At 42.5% G+C, this 18,843-nt stretch overlaps 1 pseudogene; it reads right to left on the bottom strand.

Moving 5' to 3' along the window:
* Positions 1-672: 672 nt before the first annotated feature.
* On the bottom strand, positions 673-15,856 carry LOC122100522 (annotated as a pseudogene).
* Positions 15,857-18,843: the final 2,987 nt, after the last annotated feature.

Raw genomic sequence — 18,843 nt, 5'->3', positions numbered from 1 at the left:
GACTCCAATAAAGATACAAAGGCAAGAAAAAAAATGAGACCTTATTTATGGGTTCATTTCATTTATCTGACCATTTCTGCTTGTGTCAGACATATATTAATTATTGCAAATAAGGGAAACTATGGGACGTGGTGGGGATGGGATGAGGAAGAGATGGGAATGGATGGTAAGGGTTAACAAAGGAGGAGGCAACAATGCTTGATATGAAATGTACTCATTACCTTGCCCATGTAATTGTAACCCCTCTCTACGTTATTCTCTCTCTCTCTCTCTCTCTCTCTCTCTCTCTCTCACACACACACACACACACACACACACAAGATACAAAGGCAAAAAGTAGGGATGTGGGCAAAAAGAGATGATGGCCAGAGCCCTTGTCTGGACTTCAGTCTCTTAGAATAGATAAGAAAAAAATGAACCAAGAAAGAAAAATGGAGTGGAAGTATGACTGATGATGTCCTGGGTTACAAAATACAGTAATGTAAAAATGAAGCTAAAGCCCAACAACAAAGGAATAAAATTATTTCTTATAGGTATATAGAGATATATTTAGTGAGAGTATAGGACGAATGTCAAATGTAAAAAATGCTACAAAGGATCTTTTTTACTCTTTCTTCTTTGGTTCTAGATGAGGACTTGAACTCAGGACCTGACCGTTTGGTTCATTGGCTATCAGTCTACCAACTGGGCCACACCTCCATCACCACATTCAAATGGTCTCAGCTTCTCATACTTCTGTTCAGCAACACAGGCATCCTTTCGAGTGCCCACTGGGTTTGTATGTAACTTTCCAATGACGGCTCCAGCTGCAGCCTCTTGAAGAGATAGGGATCATTAGGGGCCTACTGCAAAATCTCTTCTTAGCTGAGTGGGGTGCCTCTTGACTATGCTCTTGCTATAGAGGAAGCGAGGTGTGTGGGTGATTGTAGGAAGGCAGCTTAGACAGGGGGAAAAGAAACAACAAATTTTCCCTGTCAAATGACTCCAGGGCTTAAGCAACCATTATGTGTACCTACCTTCCAACCACTGGGCCTCTGGACTGACCACTCTCAGCCCTCAATCCTCAGTTTGCACCGCCACAGCAGTCTGGACGTTGGCTTCAGGATACCCAACTTTTCTCTGCTCTGTGCATGCTAATTGAGCTCCCCATGAGCACATGAGTTCCAAAGGTTGCAGTGACCATGCTGTAGCCCTTCGGGTTTCAGGCTGTGACTGTAGCCACTGTTGCAGCCTCCCCTACTTTTACTGCGGCCTCCTTTTTGGCTTCTCACCCTCATCCCTGGCCTGTCAGTGCCAAAATGGTTCTCCAGGAGAACCCCTCCACCCATGTACCAAATGTACCCTGGACTTCCAGTGACTCCTGGTGGTCAATAGGACCTACATAACCACAAGAAGAGCCTGACTATAAATGTTACACACAGACATAGAGAACTAGTACGATGGCTTGACATTCAAGGCCACTGAAAATGGAGGTTTGATCCCCATAAATTTTGCTTCACTATGAATTTTATATTTTCACACTGACCAATATATAATTTCCTTGTGCTTCCTTTATTGGGTTTTGTCTTATTCTTTCCAAAGAATTATTCTAGCACGAGCTGATACCATGTCTATGGTGATGGCACCAACAGACCCAAGAAGAAAAGGAAGTGGGACATAGAGTATCCATGCTTTCAATAAGAGTCCACCACAGGTCAGAAGTGCAAGTCTTAGGACAGTGAGCACAGCTGCCACCCTCCCTCTCTGAAGCATGGCTCAAGTTTGGAGAAGGATTTCAGGACACCTGAAATATTGAATTATCTCCGAGACCAAAGAAACAACCACATCTAGTACATTGAGCTCACAAATATACCATGGAGTTACAGTGAAAATGATCACTCAGATGAAGACAGGACACTGTTTAAAATGCAGAGAATCAATGGGAATGGCACTAGAATAGGCAAGAATACTTTGTGTGCCGATGATAAGGACAAGGGAGATGAATTGCAGTTGATTAGCTGGGAAATGGATAGTGACAGAGAAAAAACTTAGTAAAGGCAATGAATGTGAAGACGGAGAGGGTGCCATGGAAATCTCAGATGGTGCTTCTCATGCAAGTAGTTTTTCTTTAGCAAGTGATGATAGGAAACCTGAGCTTCATAAGGCAAGACCTTGCTTTATTGCCAAGCTGGACTAAAATTGAAGATCTTCCTGCCTCAGGTTCCTGAGTTCTGGAATTACAGTTATGCCCTACCACAGTCCTGTTTGAAACATTTATCTTTTATGCTAGATTATTGCCTTTTTTCACCTGTGACCTTCATAAGTCTCACTTCGACATTTCTGGACCTTGCCATGAGCATGTGACTGTTTGGATTATGAGGAAAGGATCATTCCAACAGCTTCCCATACTGAAATACCTACCTTGGGTACCTGTCAACTCACTGTGCTCATCTGGCCTGTGTGGAGACTGTCCATTCTGCTCTGCTCCTTAAGAGGTCTGCCAGATTCTCATTTGTGTACCAGAAGAACACAGAGGTGGAGGGTTTAAGATGGCAATGAGAAAGAAGAAATTTACTTCTATGAGACTTCTGTTAATTGCCTTATTTTGGTTGGTCATGTTTACCTTGCTCACAGATTACATTCTTTTTATGGTATGATGGAGTAATACATTTATATTCTTCAGCCTTTAAGTTCAGTTGTTTGTTTTCATTGAGACAAACTTCTGAGAAAGAACAAATAACCTCATGCTCATTTCCAGAAATGTATGTTTATGTTTTCATATTCCCTTGTAAGAAAATAATTCTTGGTCTGGAAAGTCAGGAACTAGAAATAGATTAAAACTTTTAACAAGACACATTTATTTGTGATGTCAGTAGGCTTTGGATTTTTAGTCTCAAAAATGTGTGTGACTATGTTTAGTCTGGCCCACTGCAGTGAGAGCACCCTTTTTCTAAGATATTAACAAGTGAATGGATTGCCTGACACACTTTTGGAGTTTTTTTTTTCTTGCAGACTATTAAACATTTCCTTAAAGGAAAAAATATTTCACTATTTCTGCTCTTCATAGAGTCCATTATATTTCAGTTAATTCATCTGTGAGCATTAGCATACAACCCAGTGTATTTGCTTCTGGAATTAGTGGAGCATTGTAGCTGCCACAAATAAGGGAAACCATGCAGCCTGTGTTCTCTGAGTCTGGATTACTTCCCGTAATATAATACTTTCCCAGTGTTTCCACTTTGTTACAAATGGTATTTATCATGCTCTCCGATGGATGAGTGGGATTTCTGTGTGTGTGTGTGTGTGTGTGTGTGTGTGTGTGTGTGTGTGTATGCAACTTCATACATATATACCACATTGTATCAATCCATTCATCATTTAAGGGTTTTCTATTTATTGGAAAGTGAGACACATGATCCTTATCACCCTGTTTGTGGGCAGAGACATAAGCTCTTGGGGCAAAAGTCCTGAGCCTTGTTGCCCATTTTTTATGGCCTTAACTGGCAACAGCCGATCAACTATTAATTTATTCATTTTTGTAAGTTCTGGGGCCTGAACTCAGTGCTTGTGCACATTAACACTTGAGCCACAGAAACACTTCTGGCTTTTTTCTGGGTCTGTAGTTACTGAGGAATCGATCCCAGGGCTTCATGCATACTAGGCAAGCACTTTATCACTGGGCCACCTTCTCAGCCTAAGATTTTATTTTTTAAACTAACATGTAAAAGAACCAACTAAGGGAAAAAACAAATTGTTTAAATAGGGATACAGATGTACAAGATGTTTTGTCAAAAAATGAACTTTACAACTTTGGTTGGGGGGGGTGAAGGGGAAGAGGAAGGGATGGGAAATAAAATAAACAACAAAAAAACATGAAGGAAAAAAGAACCAACTACATGAACAACTGTATTACAGGAAGCAAGCTCCTTGATTAGAACCATGACATCCTTGGCCAGAAACCTGGGACATCAGGCATTTTCCATATATCTCCTGTGCGGTGAGCTTCCATCCACTGATCAATATTTCATTGGCCTGAAAGAAAGCAGAGTGATGTGATGTGAAATATGATGCAAGCAGACAGAGGGGGCCTCATTCCTCATTGTCAACATTGAGGATGGGTACTCACAAACCCCCGATCCTGTGTGTGGGGGGTGCTAGTAGACACCAAGTATGAATTGTGTGGGGTCATGATCCAATTTGCAGATGGGCTGGGTGATTAAGAGAAAGACATAACCTCATTGATAATCCAAAAATATGAACTAAAAAAGGTCTGCTTTGGTTTGAGGTTATTATTTTAACTTCCTTTATCTGCACTCTGTCCTCTAATGCCAGCTCCCATGTGTGAACTCTTCATATGCAAGACAATGAGCCATTAATAATGCCAAGTAATTGTTAATCTTATGGAAGTGAACCAGGCATGGAATGGCTCTCTGGGGTTTCTTTTCCTCTCTGAGTTACGAAAAGTGACTTGTTCCTGAGACACAGAGCCCATGTTCTAATGGCTGAGGCTCTTCCTGCTGGATATCATCTTAGACATCACATTTCACCATATGGATATAACTATAAGAGACAAAGCAGCCAGGACTTTGATGTTCTCAAAATTATTGTCATGCGGGATGAGTCTGACACATGACTTCGAATGATTGCATGAAGGAAGTGAACATTCTTTTGTTTCTACAACATGTAATAGTGTATACATCAATGCAAGCTTGTTCACAATACACTGGCTTTAATTTTGTACCAGGTTTTCATTTTGGTTCCAGAGGAAAGTGTGTGGATTGCACGATTCCAGCAACAGGCTCCCAGATGCTCATGCAGGATGAGGAGGGGAGAATGGGTTGAAATGATGACTTCTTTCTGTGTTTCCCTGGCAGTGATGAAAACCAGACCCAGGGCTTCTGGGCTTCAGGTAAACAAGCGGTGGATAGAGTCTCCCTTCTCAAGAGATGCAATCTTCATGAAAATTGCCCAGAGGGTACTACAGTTTCCACTGCTTTTTTAATTCCACACAGTGCCCAGAGCACATGAGCAAATGCTGGAGGGCACAGGTGTGGCTGACTCACCACCCTTCAAGAGAAGCAAGCGGGATGAAAACAGTCGCAAGGAACCTGTTCCTCAGCAGAAAGCCTTGCAAGATTCCACAACATCACCCTAAGTGAGGCTGGCATTTAAGCACAGTCTTGGACAGGTCATGAGCTTCTGAAAATTGTGGAATGTCCTGCTAAGCCACAGGTTGACAAAGCAACATCTTAGGGTAAAAAGATGGTGTATAAGTAAACACTTACTGGAAATCTCACTAAACATTGTTCTTTTTATTAACTCGGTGCTTCAAAGCAGAAAAGTGAGAGTGGATAAAGGAGAGGGGCCCTAGGACCACTGAATTTGCCCATCTTAGAGGATCATTTTCTTTCTCAACATACAGTAGAGAAACCACATCCTAGTCCCTCCAGTCAAGCAGGAGGTATATTCTCAACACAGTATATGGCAACATGTTCAGGTCCAGAGAACCCAGTGATAGTGGTTCCACTCTGTTCTCCTCAGTCACTTTTCTCTTTTTTTAAGATAGGGTCTAAGTAGGCCTTTGGGCTAAGCTACATGTGTATGCGGATCATAGGCACATACCCCATGGCTAGTCTCATTACTACTTTTTATGTTTTCTGCCCTTGTCAGTCAATAGCTCTAACATGGCTCTCTACCATTTGCCTTTATTCATGCCCTTACGTGGTTCTCTTCATCTGGTCTCACTGGAGCCATCTGTTTCTAGCCATCATACTGGCATGGTGGCCCGTCTTGCTTCTTTCAAGCTAGCTCCATACACATCTGTTTGTTACTAGGGAGTCATTCCTGACTTGTGCTTTTCTCTTTTCCAAATGGCTGGATGTGCAGGACAATGAAAGGAATTCCTGAATTTTCCCAAGAGTGTGAATGACTGATTCAAGGCTGTTAACCGTTTCCCACTTAAATGCACAAGCAGTAGGCCAGGATTGGTGGCTCACACCTGTAATCTTAGCTACTAAGGAGGCTTAAATCTGGAGGATAGTGGCTCCAAGTCCAGCCTAAGCAGAAAAGTCTTGAGATTCCACCTTCAAAATAATCACAAAAAGGGCTGGAAGTATGGCTTAAGGTGATCATACAATCTGAGCAACAGCTGTCATAGTATAGGTCACTTTGTGCTTCGTGTAGCACAGGCTCTTTAGTCCCAGGTCTGTACTAATAGCCTCTCTTCAATTCCAAATTTGTGTATGTGTGTGTATGTGTACAATTTCATGCACTCATGCACTTTTTGTGTACACTGAATATTAATCAAGGTGCAGGTGCTTATACTGCAGAGACTTCAAACAAATTTGAATCTTTCTAAACACAATGAATTATCAAGAATTCTACCACTGTCAACATTCAGTACAAAGATTCCACTTCCAAAATGCCATTTGGCTAGATGGTGTTTATCCAAATTTACTTAGTCTTTCCTCTACTTTACCCTCATCCTCCCATACCATTGCACATCCACACACTCCCCAGATTATTGCTTACAATAATCATAACCTGTTCCTGAAATAAGGATTCTTTAGCAAAAGAATTAGCATTTAATTGTTAGCAAGTCAACTTCTTCAGTAATAACTCACAATGAGCTTAAAGATCTACCCTTAATTTGGTCGGGCCAGGTGCACACAGCATAGTAAAATGGACAAAACAGCATTTCAATGTCAGGTGGAGCACTATGGGACCTACCCCCATTCTATCATGTGCTTAACATGGTCCTCACATGTGAGGGCAGAATACCTTCTTGTCCTTGTGGGACTCTTGGATTTCAGGGAAGCAGGAGGCTGAGACTGAGCCCAAACCTTACACTTCTCAGTTTGCTGGCCAAGTTTCAGAAAAACTTAATAATCTGCCCAAGGAAGGTATGTCAGGTTACAAGTGAAGAAAAGACAGGAGCCTAAAACTTGGCATGGAATTTCTGAGAAGACACCTTTATACTAAGAATTATAGCTTTTAGAAATGGCTCAGGATTGGTTGTGTTCAGAGAGTGTGGGCATGCAGGCCAATGAGGGGACTGGTAACTTTTTACACTATCATCCTCTAGTGACAAAAAGGAAAATAACCCCAAATGGGGCTGCACTGGACATTTAATTGATGTCAAAGTATTGGGTCTGAACAGTACTGGTTGTGAACCTGGACTGCTAGGCGTAGGGTGTAGGATGTAAATTGAGTTATAAATGGAGGGATGAGTTGATGGAAAGAGTTGTCAATTGCAACAGTACATTCACATCTACCAGGGATCTCTCATAAAGGGACAGTACATTCAACTTTATGAACCCATTGACACTGGTCATTCTTGGTTGCTGGCCAATCACTTCCTGGCTTATCAGACAATACACCAAGTGGCCATGGTTTGGTGGGCACAGAGGGCTAGCATATAAAGGTCAGTGAATGCCTGGCATGTTAGCAGGGAGTACCAAGGTTTAGCCACCCTGTACTGCTCATTCCCAAGGTTCTCAGCCTGTTAGCTCCTTGTGGAAAACTCACTGCTCAATGGGAACAGGTGCTGCATTCCAGGCCTCTCCCTCCAGGTCTCAGAAGTCCTCAAAAGGCTGTTCTGAAGTTGTCGGGGCCTAATGCAGGCAAAGCTCAAGTGTTGTAAGCTCCAATTCATAGCAATGATAGGGTGCTGCAGAGCTCTGTAATGTGTTATGCCTCCAAGGGAAGGAGGCCCTGTTGGTACATGGTGCAACAGGGCTTCCTGATCCTCCCTGCCCAACAGCAGCTATTCTGGCTTGAGCAGCACAAAGGGATGGGGCATGAGGCACCCTGGGGACAAGCATCCACCAGTAGAAGGGTGGATAGGGCAGGTACATCTACAGAGAACAGTGCCAGTACTGGGGGGCTCTGTGCTTTTTTCAACTTCTCCACATTTCAGTTTTCAAAAACAACTTAGACTTTAGAATAAGTTTCAACCTATGGAAAATTTACACAAGTGTTTCCCTGGACTACCCCAGCTCTCCCTAGATGCACATGTCATAATCAAAGCCAGAACATTTCCATTGAAGTCATATTAGTCACTAAACACAAACCCCATGCTAACCTCAACATTGCCTCCCTCTGCCTTTCTCTCACTCAGGAGTCTGTCTGGTCCTGCAGATCCCTGCTCTCTTTCCCTTTGAGGAACAAAAGTGCCCACCAAACTTCCATGCTTAGACATCGTGAGGGGTTCCACTCAGCATTTGCTGTCTTGGTAGGCATAGATTGAGGGATGTGGAAGGACTCTTCCTCCTTGCCAGGAGTCCACAGAGCAACAGATGCTACATCCATCTCTGTGAATAACACTGAGACATCGAGGTCCCCAACCTTATACTTGTTCATGGTACACCTGTTAGAAGTCAGTGTCTTGGACTTGGTAGGTAGGTGAGCTACACTACTATTTTGTGCTGGTCATTTTTCAGTTGTGGTCTTGCTTCCTATCCAGGTACATTATAGGGCCTGGACTCACCTATTTTAGGCTTCCTATTGTAGTGAAGTTGATATGCATCCCTAGCTTAAGAGGAGATGTCACCCACCTTTTGGCCTGGACTGGTCCTGAATAATGATAGTCCACATCTCAGCATCCTAAATAGTTAGGATTGCACAGGCCACTCCCAGCTCCAATGTTCTTTCCTTCTCAACCCTACCCACTCAGGAGTGACTGACAGCTCTCTCTCCTCAGTTACTCTTACCCTATGAAATTTCAGAGAGGAGACACACATTTTCTTCTTCATTGTACTCTCATTGCTCCCAAGACTGCCTGAAATTGTACTGTCTATCTCCTCTCATTGTAGGCTCCCTAAGGAAGTGATACCCCCAGGTCCTGGATGTTTCTGCATGAGGAGGTAGGTCCCAGTGACACAGAGGTAAACGTAGTTATGAACCCCAAAGGGAGGTACTGCTACTCCAGCTGTGGGCTCTCAGTTCCTTCTGCAACTCCCTCAGCTACAGTCATTCTCCATGATATAGTGGTCTTGCAGCACTCCCCACATTGATGGGTATGAAGACAGCATCATGATAATTGGCCAGGTCAAACTATGGGCACTCAGTGATGGAGCTAAAGGAGTTTCACTTGTTCCCCTATCCAATCTGACATCCAGTCCCTCACTTCAACAGAGTGCAATCTCTGTGGATGCCCTTCTCTACCAATTCTCTCAGTCTCTCTCTAGAACTAAGGAACAGGTGTATGTAATTGAGAAAATGCAAATACAATCTCTCATCATGATTGGGCTAATTTCAATAGGGAAAAAATGAACCACAAATTTATACTGAACCCATCTCCTCACTTCTTTTATTTATGCAAGTTTGATCCCTAATTGTTTTTGTGTGTTTGTTGGCGGAGGTGTATTGGTACAGTTGCAGGGGGTGGCGTTGTGAATACTAGGACTTGAACTCAGGTCCCTTGGCTGTTAACCTGGATTATTTGTTCAAGGCTGGCACTCTTACCATTCCAGTCACTGGTCCACTTGTGGCTTTTTCCATTCTAACTAAAATAAGAATCTCTTGGTTTTCTCTGCCTACACTGGCTTCAAACTGCATTTCTGGTATCAGCCTCCCAAAAGGCTAGAATTACAGGTGTGTGTGAGCAACTGGTGCATGGCCTCCCACTGCCACTTTAAAAGGGCAGCTTTTAGCTTGTGAAGTTAGAGAACAATTCTTGATTGAAAACTGGATATCAGTGTGATTTATGCAGATCTGGAGGCTCCTCATGGGAGGAATGGCCTTCCCCTGGGAAGGATCACAGCAGTACATCAACCAAGTACATTGATGAAATGTTCCCAAAGAACACACCGGATACTCTGAGTAGAACAACATCCAAACCATAGGTCCTTAAGACATTGTCTAAAATAATTTTTCAACGAAGGTACTCACAGACACGCCTCCCATAATCTTGGGAAAAATAACATTACAGCAGCCATCTGGATCCTGTCCGGGGGTATAGGGTGATTGGAACCAAGCCTTTTCAATAGCCCAAACCACATCACAAAGAGGCAATATGGATGCTCCTACTCCAATGGCTGGGCCCTTTACTGCTACAATATTAGGCTTCTTAAACTGAATTAAAGTATTCACCAAGTTTCTAAAGTTAAAAAAGTAAATGGGGAACAAGTAAAAACATTGCATGTGTGAGCAGATGACAAAAATCTATTCTAGATTGCAAGTTGCCAAACAGAAAATTTGCAAATCATAAAAACTAAGATTTTTTAAAAAGCCTCCTCCAAGAAAATGTAGTCTGTCGATCTACTTGCTGCAGGTTTCAAAGGCTTACCTACAGCCTGGATATCATGCAAGGGTGACTGCTGCCACCGGTTGTAGGTGACATAGCCAGAACTGCTTTGGTATTTACAGTGCCTCTAGGACAGTCTGATCATTATATGTAGCATTTCCAACTTTCTCTCTTTGAAGACCCAAGCATCATAGTGACTTGAGGGATTTCTTGTGTCCAAGAAAGGGAAAATTTAGAGTGAACTTAGCACCAAGATTGTCTGGTACTGACTGAACGGTTATTGACTAACGGATAAAACCTGCCCCTGCTAGGAGACTTTACACATTGAATCTGGAAACAACAGGTATTTTCTAAGGTCTTATAAACTGGACTAAATTAACTTAGGGATATGGAGCCAGACTAATTTAAGACATGAGGTTGGAAAGAAAGATCAGCAAGCATCCCGATGCCGGTATCCCATTATGTGCTGGTGGATGCTACTGCCACAGGAGATTGGAGAGCAAAGCAGCCATGGGGGGAGGTGGTCTAAACAGGGGACAAAAACTTGCCATAAGGCGCAGCCAATGCTTTGCTGGACTTTATTTTTACAGGCTTTGTAGTTCCAGGGAGGTTGATGCTATACTATATAGGGAATAAGCTTCTTCCTCAGCCTCCTCCCATAAAGCTGATTCTGTTTTCAAAGGTGGTTTCTTGTTCTGATTTCACGCAGTAGGCCAAAGCATAAATTTATTCCTACCTACATACAAAGTTATTCTTTTTATGTAGTTTGAGTCTGACCACTGAAGAACAACTACAACTTTTCATACACAGAGTTCTAAGCCAGGGCTTGACTGACAACAGTCATTGAGACACTTCCTACTAGTTCTCCGTCCTCTGAATACTATCAAGATGGAATATAGTGCTGCCTCTCCCCTTACCCCCCAACCCCCTACAAGTCCTGAGGGTTGAACTCAGGGTTTTCTGTTTAGTTGACTGGCACTTGGCTATTTGAATCACACTTTCAGTCCTGTTTGTACTAATCACTTGGAGGCTCAATTTTAACAGACTTTTCTAATTGAGCTGGTCAAGATTGTATGGATGGATTTCCGACTTTTGAGTAGCTAGGATTACAGATGTAAGACATCTGCCTCCTGCTAGATTATATTGTAATGAGGGAGGTTGGGAGGTTTGTACATAACACAAGAGAACAGGGCTTGCAGATGCAGATTCCAGCAACTGGTGTGAGGTGTAGTCCATTAGGTGAGGCTGACCTCATCGCAGCCTTGTCATTTGCCCCCAAGGTTAGTAATGTTTTTGTGTTATGCGAGAATTGATTCCTTTAAATGAGCAAGCTACACTAATTTCTCATGATTCTAAATGAGATATCCCAAGGCATTGTTAGAAAGCTCACACTGGGGTTTAATGATAAAACTGTTGTACATAAACACATAAGAATCAAAAACTGTCCACTATTCCATGCTTATCCCATGATATATTTGTACCAATATAAAAAAAATTCTGGTCTCAAAAATCTATGAAGAAAATCAATACCAGGTTTCAATGGGATTGATATAATGTTTTACAGCTGCAATTTATATTTTGCCTGGATTAATAATAATGCCAAATGAAATTATATCTGTGTCTCAGAGATCCATGCTAAATTCACCAGCACCCCTGCTCAGAGGAACGGTGCCATGATGGTGTGTGAATTCATTTGTAAACATGAGTTGAACAGGAACTCAGTTTGTTAAAACACAGCCACCCATCAAAGCTTTGTAGAAATGACCTGTCAGGAGAGACCTCCCCAGGCCACAAAGCTGGAGAAACATGAACTACAAAATTCCAGCTGCAGTGTGTCTTGTGGTAGGAGATTATGATGGACCTAAAGAGGAAAATGTGTACAACTTTGTTAAGTATATATAGGATTTTGTTTGCTATTCATGGTTCTTGAACATAGGGCCTGGGCACTGTCTCTGAGCCTCTTTGTGCTCAAGGCTAGTGTTCTACCAATTGAGTTCCAACAATACTTCCAGCTTTTTCTGAGTAGTTTATTGGAGATAAGAGTCTCATGAACTTTTTTGTCTGGGCTGTCTTCAAACTGCAGTCCTCAGATTTCAGACCCCTGAGTAGCTAGGATTACAGGCATGCACTAGCTGGCTCCTGGTTTTTATATATAACTTTTAAAACTTACAATTAAAGCCCATAATCATTAAAAGATGTAGAATGCAGCATACTCAATTATTATTTGTTCCCACTGGATTATCTGTGAACTGAGTTAAAGATTTGCCACAAAGTTAGTTTTTGAAGACAGAATTCCTTCTGAGAAGACACTTGAAAAGGTCAGATATTATGTCAGACCATCACAGAAGGGAGTAGGAATTGTCTAGGAAATGGAGGCAACAAGATCTGAATTAGGTAGTAGTGTGCTGCCTTCCTCAGCATACTCAGCTTTATTATCTGAAAGAGGAAGGATTGAGTGGGAAGAGGTCAAGTTCTAGGGGCAGTTTATGGGTTTGTTTTGCTCTCTCTCCAAATTCTCTAATATAGGAATGCTGAGTAATAGCCTCTTCCTTTGAAAACTTCCCACACTATCTCACTGTATCAGGAGAGGATACCTCACTTCTGTGCAGAGGAGCTTGCTTTTGGGTCCTTCAGAATCATGCAGACACCAAAAGCCCAATGCTATAATTGGAACCCAAGCTACTCAGTTTTATCAATGATGTAAGGGCTGTTTCATGACAATGAATCTGCAAATTGGCCATCATCAATTCCAATAGTGGAAATAGCAGCCCCAGACAGTGGACAATGTAAGATATTAGTTGATCTCCATTCTCACTTCTCTTCCCTTCCATTCTGGATATTTGCAACAATGAGCATCTTAGTGTCAAAAAGTTTAAGGAATTTGAAACATGACACCACAGAAAGAAGCAAAAAAAATATACATAGAAAGATGGTTTTGTGTAATGTCCCTCTTAGGCATATAAGTTAATTTAAATAAACTGAGTAAGAAAGAAAAAGGTTTTAAGTGAAACTGCTTTAAATAATTATTTTTTCTGATTCTCCCATATTCCATTAAGAAAAATTCTCATGACAAAAATAGATTCACTCAAAGCAGCAGCAATGCAGGTTTTGCAGAAGCACAATGTTTTTGTTTCCTATAATATCAGCTGAGCCTTCTGTGGGAGCCAGGAGAAGAACATGGCAGTGGGAGGCTAGTAGAAGAAGTAGGAGTGAGGATCTGATGAAAACATGCATCTAAAATCACCTAAAAGTGCAAGAGATGCGGTTTCTGCTTAAATGTGTGTATCTATCTTTTCTCTTTTTCTAATCCCAGTACTACAAAACTTCAGCCTCTCTCAAGGTCAGAGACTGGACAGTGGAGGAGGGAACAGGCTGGAGAATAGCAGTATTGGTGAGAGAAGCTCCAAGATGCACAGGAGAGGACACAGGTGGTCTCACAGAAAATGTACAAAGTCACCAGAGAAGACAATGGTGTGTGCGTGTGTGTGTGTGTGTGTGTGTGCGCGAGTGAGTGCGTGTAAAAAGTGAGGCTTAAAATCATGCAACATATCCTGAATTATGGTTCAACAATGAGCAGTGTCCACACATTTATATGAGGTTCTGATTGTCTAGAGCAGAATTATGTCCACTGATTAAGGCTTATAATTTCAGGTCAAGTAAGAAGGCACTGCCTTCTAGTACTATACCACAAAACTCCAATTAGAGAACCCAGAATAACAATGGGATTACAACATTTCAAACCAAATACTTGTGGCTAGGTCGTTCACGCCTGCAATCCCAGCTCTGAGGGAGGTGTATGTGAGGGAAGAGCAATGCCCAAAAATTACTTAAAATACTTAAAGCAAGAAAGGGGCTGGAGGTGTGGTAGAGTGCATGCCTAGTATGTATGAGGCTTTGAGTTCAATCAAACCATAAACTACCAAAAAAACCCCAACAAATGTAAGATGGGCTCATTAGCTGGATTCAGATACCTATGCAAAGAAGCCAAAAATATATGGCTTCTTTCTTCTGTATAGGAAATATTTAGAGTGGGGCTGGGAAGGTGGCTCATTGGTAGAGCGCTTGCCTTGCATGCATGAGGCCCTGGGTTTGATTCCTCAGCATCACATAAGCAAAAAGAAAAAAGCCGGAAGGGGCGCTGTGGCTCAAGTGGTAGAGTGTTAGCTTTGAGCAGAAGAGCTGAGGGACAGTGCCCAGGCCCAGAGTTCAGGCCCCACAACCGGACCCTGACCCAAAAAGAAATAGTTAGAATTCGGTGAAGATATGAGAAGTGTACAACACAAGTACCATGCAGCTGTACATTATATATATATAGCACTCTTAATCAACATGCCTGAGCACTTGCTGTGTTTCACTTAGCCTTAAAATCAGTTATTGGCCTCTGATAAGCAGTCTTTTAAGTCAGACTCATAGAAAGAGCAGATGACTTAATTGAGTAACTGAGTTAAATGACAGGCATCTGGAAACAACCTGCTCAAGCTGTGCACAAAGGAAAAGAACCAACACTAGAACTTAAAATTTGTTCATGCCCAGTCCAAGTTGAGATGTATGCAATTGTGGAGCTTTCCTGGCCATTGCAAGCTGCCTTTTCAGATACTAGTCAATGTGCATGAATAGAAAGCCTCCTTACTGTGTGCTCTGCCACAACAATAAGACCATCAGTGTTGTAGGATGACAGGGAAACTCCTCACAGGAGAGAACATGGCCATTGTTATCTTGCACAAATAAGAAACCTGTCAAGCTGGGCACCAATGGCCCCTGACTGTCAACCTAGCTACTCAGGAGGCAGAGATCTGAGTATGGCAGTTAAAAACCAGCCTGGACAGGAAAGCCCTTGAGATACTTATCTCCAATAAACCACCAGGAAACTGATAGTGGCACTATGGCTCAAGTGATAGAGAGCTGGCCTTGAGCTGAAGAGCTGAGAGATAGTTCCTAGGCCTAGAGTTCAAGACCCATGGCGAGAAAAAGAACAAAAAAAGAAAGAAAGAAAGGAAGGAACAAAGAGATAAAGAAAGAAAGAGAAAGAGACAGAGAGGGAGAGAGAAAGAAACAAAGAAAGAAAAGAAACAAAAAACAGAGAAAGAACGAGAAAATTGAAAAACAGAAAGAAACCTGTCAAGATGAGAGCTATGGCAAAGTTCCAGCCTCTGCAGATGAAGACATCCTGACCTGGGAGATGGCCCAACGACAGAGGAACTGTTACTTTCTCCTAGTAAGAACCAAAGCTCCCACTGGGCACATACAACTAGCATGGAGCCAATGCCCATCACATGTGTACTGCCCCATGTCAGTGTGGCCACAGTGATTAGCAGCCAAGCTGCCAAGTCCCCTCCACTTCCCACCTCCTGGGCACATTGTGGGCCAGCTCAGAAGGAGGTTTCAGAAGAACATATAGAGCCACGCAGCAAAGCAGTGGTGCAGAAGCACAAAGCACATGTCTCTCACCTCTGAGTTTACAGAGTTATTCTCAGATGATTTTGTGGATAACAAGATGTGAGTGAAGCTGTCTTGCTTCCTGAAAATATCTCTGTATTCATAGGCACTCTTTGTCTGCCTCACACTGAAAGGCAACCACTTGTCCAAAGGCTGGTCTCCTCTGTCGCCAATATATTTCCTTTTCCCAGCCATCTCTCCTTAACAGACATCTGTATGTTGGCTGGTAGCACATCCATGAATGGAGATGTACCTGCCAAGGGTTTGAAATCACATTGGTCCGTGATTTCCTATCACCAGTTCTCTTCCACTGTCACCTCAGAATTAGACCAGAAGCTGGTCACAGTTCCAGGATTTATCAACACAACGATGTCAATATCAGAACCTTGTCAAAGTCTACTTCAAAATACCTTTCAGTTTCAATCTATGTCTGACAGAAAATCCACCCCATACTTTTTTGGTCTAGGATATGTACAGCTATAAACTGGGTGACTTTTAGAGAATGAAATTAGAGAGAATGGGTCTCCTGGACAGGATCTGCTATAGGTATGACAAGTTTGAAGAAAAAAGAAAACAGCATAAGGAAATATGATTAACAAGGCCAAAGTGGTCAAAATAAATCACTCCAATGCAAGAAGGTTCTTCTGACAAACCTGTTCTTGTTGAGCCATGGCCTGGTATGATGGTGCCAATTTAGACTCTGGTCCCATTAGGGCAACATACATGTCACAGCTTCTTCCTTTGATGGCCTAGGCTCTCTACCAGAGGTTCATCCCCCATTCCTACCTCTGCTTTCTAAAAGGGTACACATATCAAGGGACTCTCTTATTTCCACCTACAAACATTCCACCAGTGTTCCCTCATGACACAACTCCTCAATGCCAATCTGGGTATTTTGCCTTGACTCCTAATATATCATCTGCGGAGCCTAACATTTGTTACCTTTCCTCCTTTTGGTACTGGGTACTGAACTGAGAGCTTTGTGCATGCCAGACATGTACTCTACCACTAAGCTGCATCTTTACCCAGAGCTTTGCTTATACTAGTCAAGGACTCAATTATTTGATACAATTACCAAGGCACATGAGAATAAGGGAGATGCTGCACTTAGCATTTGGACAAAATAATCACCCTGTCTATAGGAGTCACTTCATCATTAGCTTGTGTGGCAATGTGTGCAGAGCTCTGGCTAGGAGAAAACAAAAGCCATGTCTGAGAAATACATGATAATCTACTGGTAAAATTATCAACAGGAGTTTTCTGAGGGATGAGGCATGAGTCATTAATTATGAACCAAGAACTACTTCTTCAAAAGTGTAAAGAAATAAGCCAAAGCCACCAGAAAATACTAAAAAATGGGTACTTAAGAGAAAACAAAACTGTTCTTAGTCAAACACTGGTAAATAGGCTGGGTGGGGCCTCCACCACAGCTTGGCCTCAATCCTTAACCCACTGAAGAATGAGAGTGCCTTGGCCAGGCCTGCCTTCAGTTTGGACCCAGCAGCCTTAAAGGATTTGGAGTCATCCAACCTGGTCAGTTCCAGGACTAGAGACGCAGGGATGTCAATTTCCTGGCCCACACCTACTCCCTAGGACTCCCACATTGGAAGCTATTTGCACTTTGATCTGCCCTGGGGCTTCTAGTCACAGATCAGTCTCTCTGGCAGTTTACTTTCTGATGACTAAGACCAACTTGGCTTAAAGATCTCTACCCCACTCCTCCCCACCCTACCCCAACCACAGGCCTGGTATAGGAAAGCTTAGGGAACTTACCATCTCCCAACTTTACTAGAAACAAGGAACTTGCACCTCACCCAGTAGTATCTTTCCTTAGAGCTTCCTAAAGGTTGCTGGATTCCCATAGGTCCTGTTTCTGAAGAAAAAGGGGCTCTTACAAGTTATTGGTGGCCATGGAGGAATGCCTGACACAGACAACCTACCTTGAGCCTCACTGCAAGAAGAGTGAAAGATTCTGGCAAAAAGAACCAGTGAATGATTTTGGCCTCTGGTGAAAACAGAAGTGTTCACCCTCTTCCTGGCCATTGTGTAGGTTCTAAGCAATTGAGATTTCTGTCTCACTCATGTAAACATACCCAACAGGCTGGATCTTTTTCCCTTACAACCCTCTGTGGGCCTCAGACAGCTTCGAATGCTGGAAAATGAGTATGAGAATAGGTCATTGGGCCATGTCTCCCTTCCACTCCTTGACTTGTAAGTACTGAATCAAGCAGATCTTGATACGCTATGGGACTGGTCAGATACTCACTCCCTCAAACAGCTAGACTCACTTCTGTCCTTAGAGCTGCCAGATGACTTGAGAAACTACCCTGGCAACGAGGATCTTGCACTCATCTTGTGAGTGCTGCTTCGCTGCCAACTGAACCGTAAGCACAGGGATTGGGGTTCCTGCTACTGTTTCTGAGGAATGTGAATGAAATCCCTCTGATGGGGCATGAGACCAGAACCTGTGGTTGTCTGAAGGAGAAGTAGATCCTTAATGGCCAGTATTCATACCTGCATTTTGTGGTCCCATTCCCAAAGAGGAATGCATACTAGGGGGCAGGAAAAGCAAGTCCTGTGTCAGAATAAAGGAGGAAGAGGCCCTGCTACCTCAGTGCCCAGACAAGTCTTGAACATCAATCCCTTCAGTATTCCAAACATCACTTTGGTACTAGGAAAATTTTAACATCTGAATCTGGTTTACTTTCTCTTCAAACTGCTTTTATGCTACTGGCATGCTGTTGAGAGACTGCTAACTTTAAAACTGGGCCAGGGAAAATAAACAACATTGGCACTTGTCATCCTCCTGTTCAAAATAGGAACACCATGAATTTGAAACTCCTCTTGAGCACCAGTCCTATATTGCTAAGATTAAATCCTGCTGGCCAACTTTATATTTCAAATATATTGAAAGAATAAAAGGGATTCTAAAGAATAAGGACTCAAGAGTACAAAATGTATACTTCTTTATTTATATAAATAGGGCTTTAAAATAATACTATTTAAAAGAAATCTGCATTTTTACATTCACCATCAGTTAGTTCCTGACCGGAAAGGCTGTGCATGATGATACACAGCAGGGACCTCAATGCATGACAACAGGATCTCAGGAAAGCACCATTCATTTGAGAAGTAGTAGGCAGGTTCTGACAGTCCTGTTGCACTGCTACCAATGGGAAGTC

This window comes from Dipodomys spectabilis, unplaced genomic scaffold (assembly GCF_019054845.1).
Source record: "Dipodomys spectabilis isolate Male_0828 unplaced genomic scaffold, ASM1905484v1 ptg000583l, whole genome shotgun sequence".
NCBI classification, from domain to species: domain Eukaryota; kingdom Metazoa; phylum Chordata; class Mammalia; order Rodentia; family Heteromyidae; genus Dipodomys; species Dipodomys spectabilis.
This window is presented reverse-complemented; position numbering and strand designations above follow the sequence as displayed.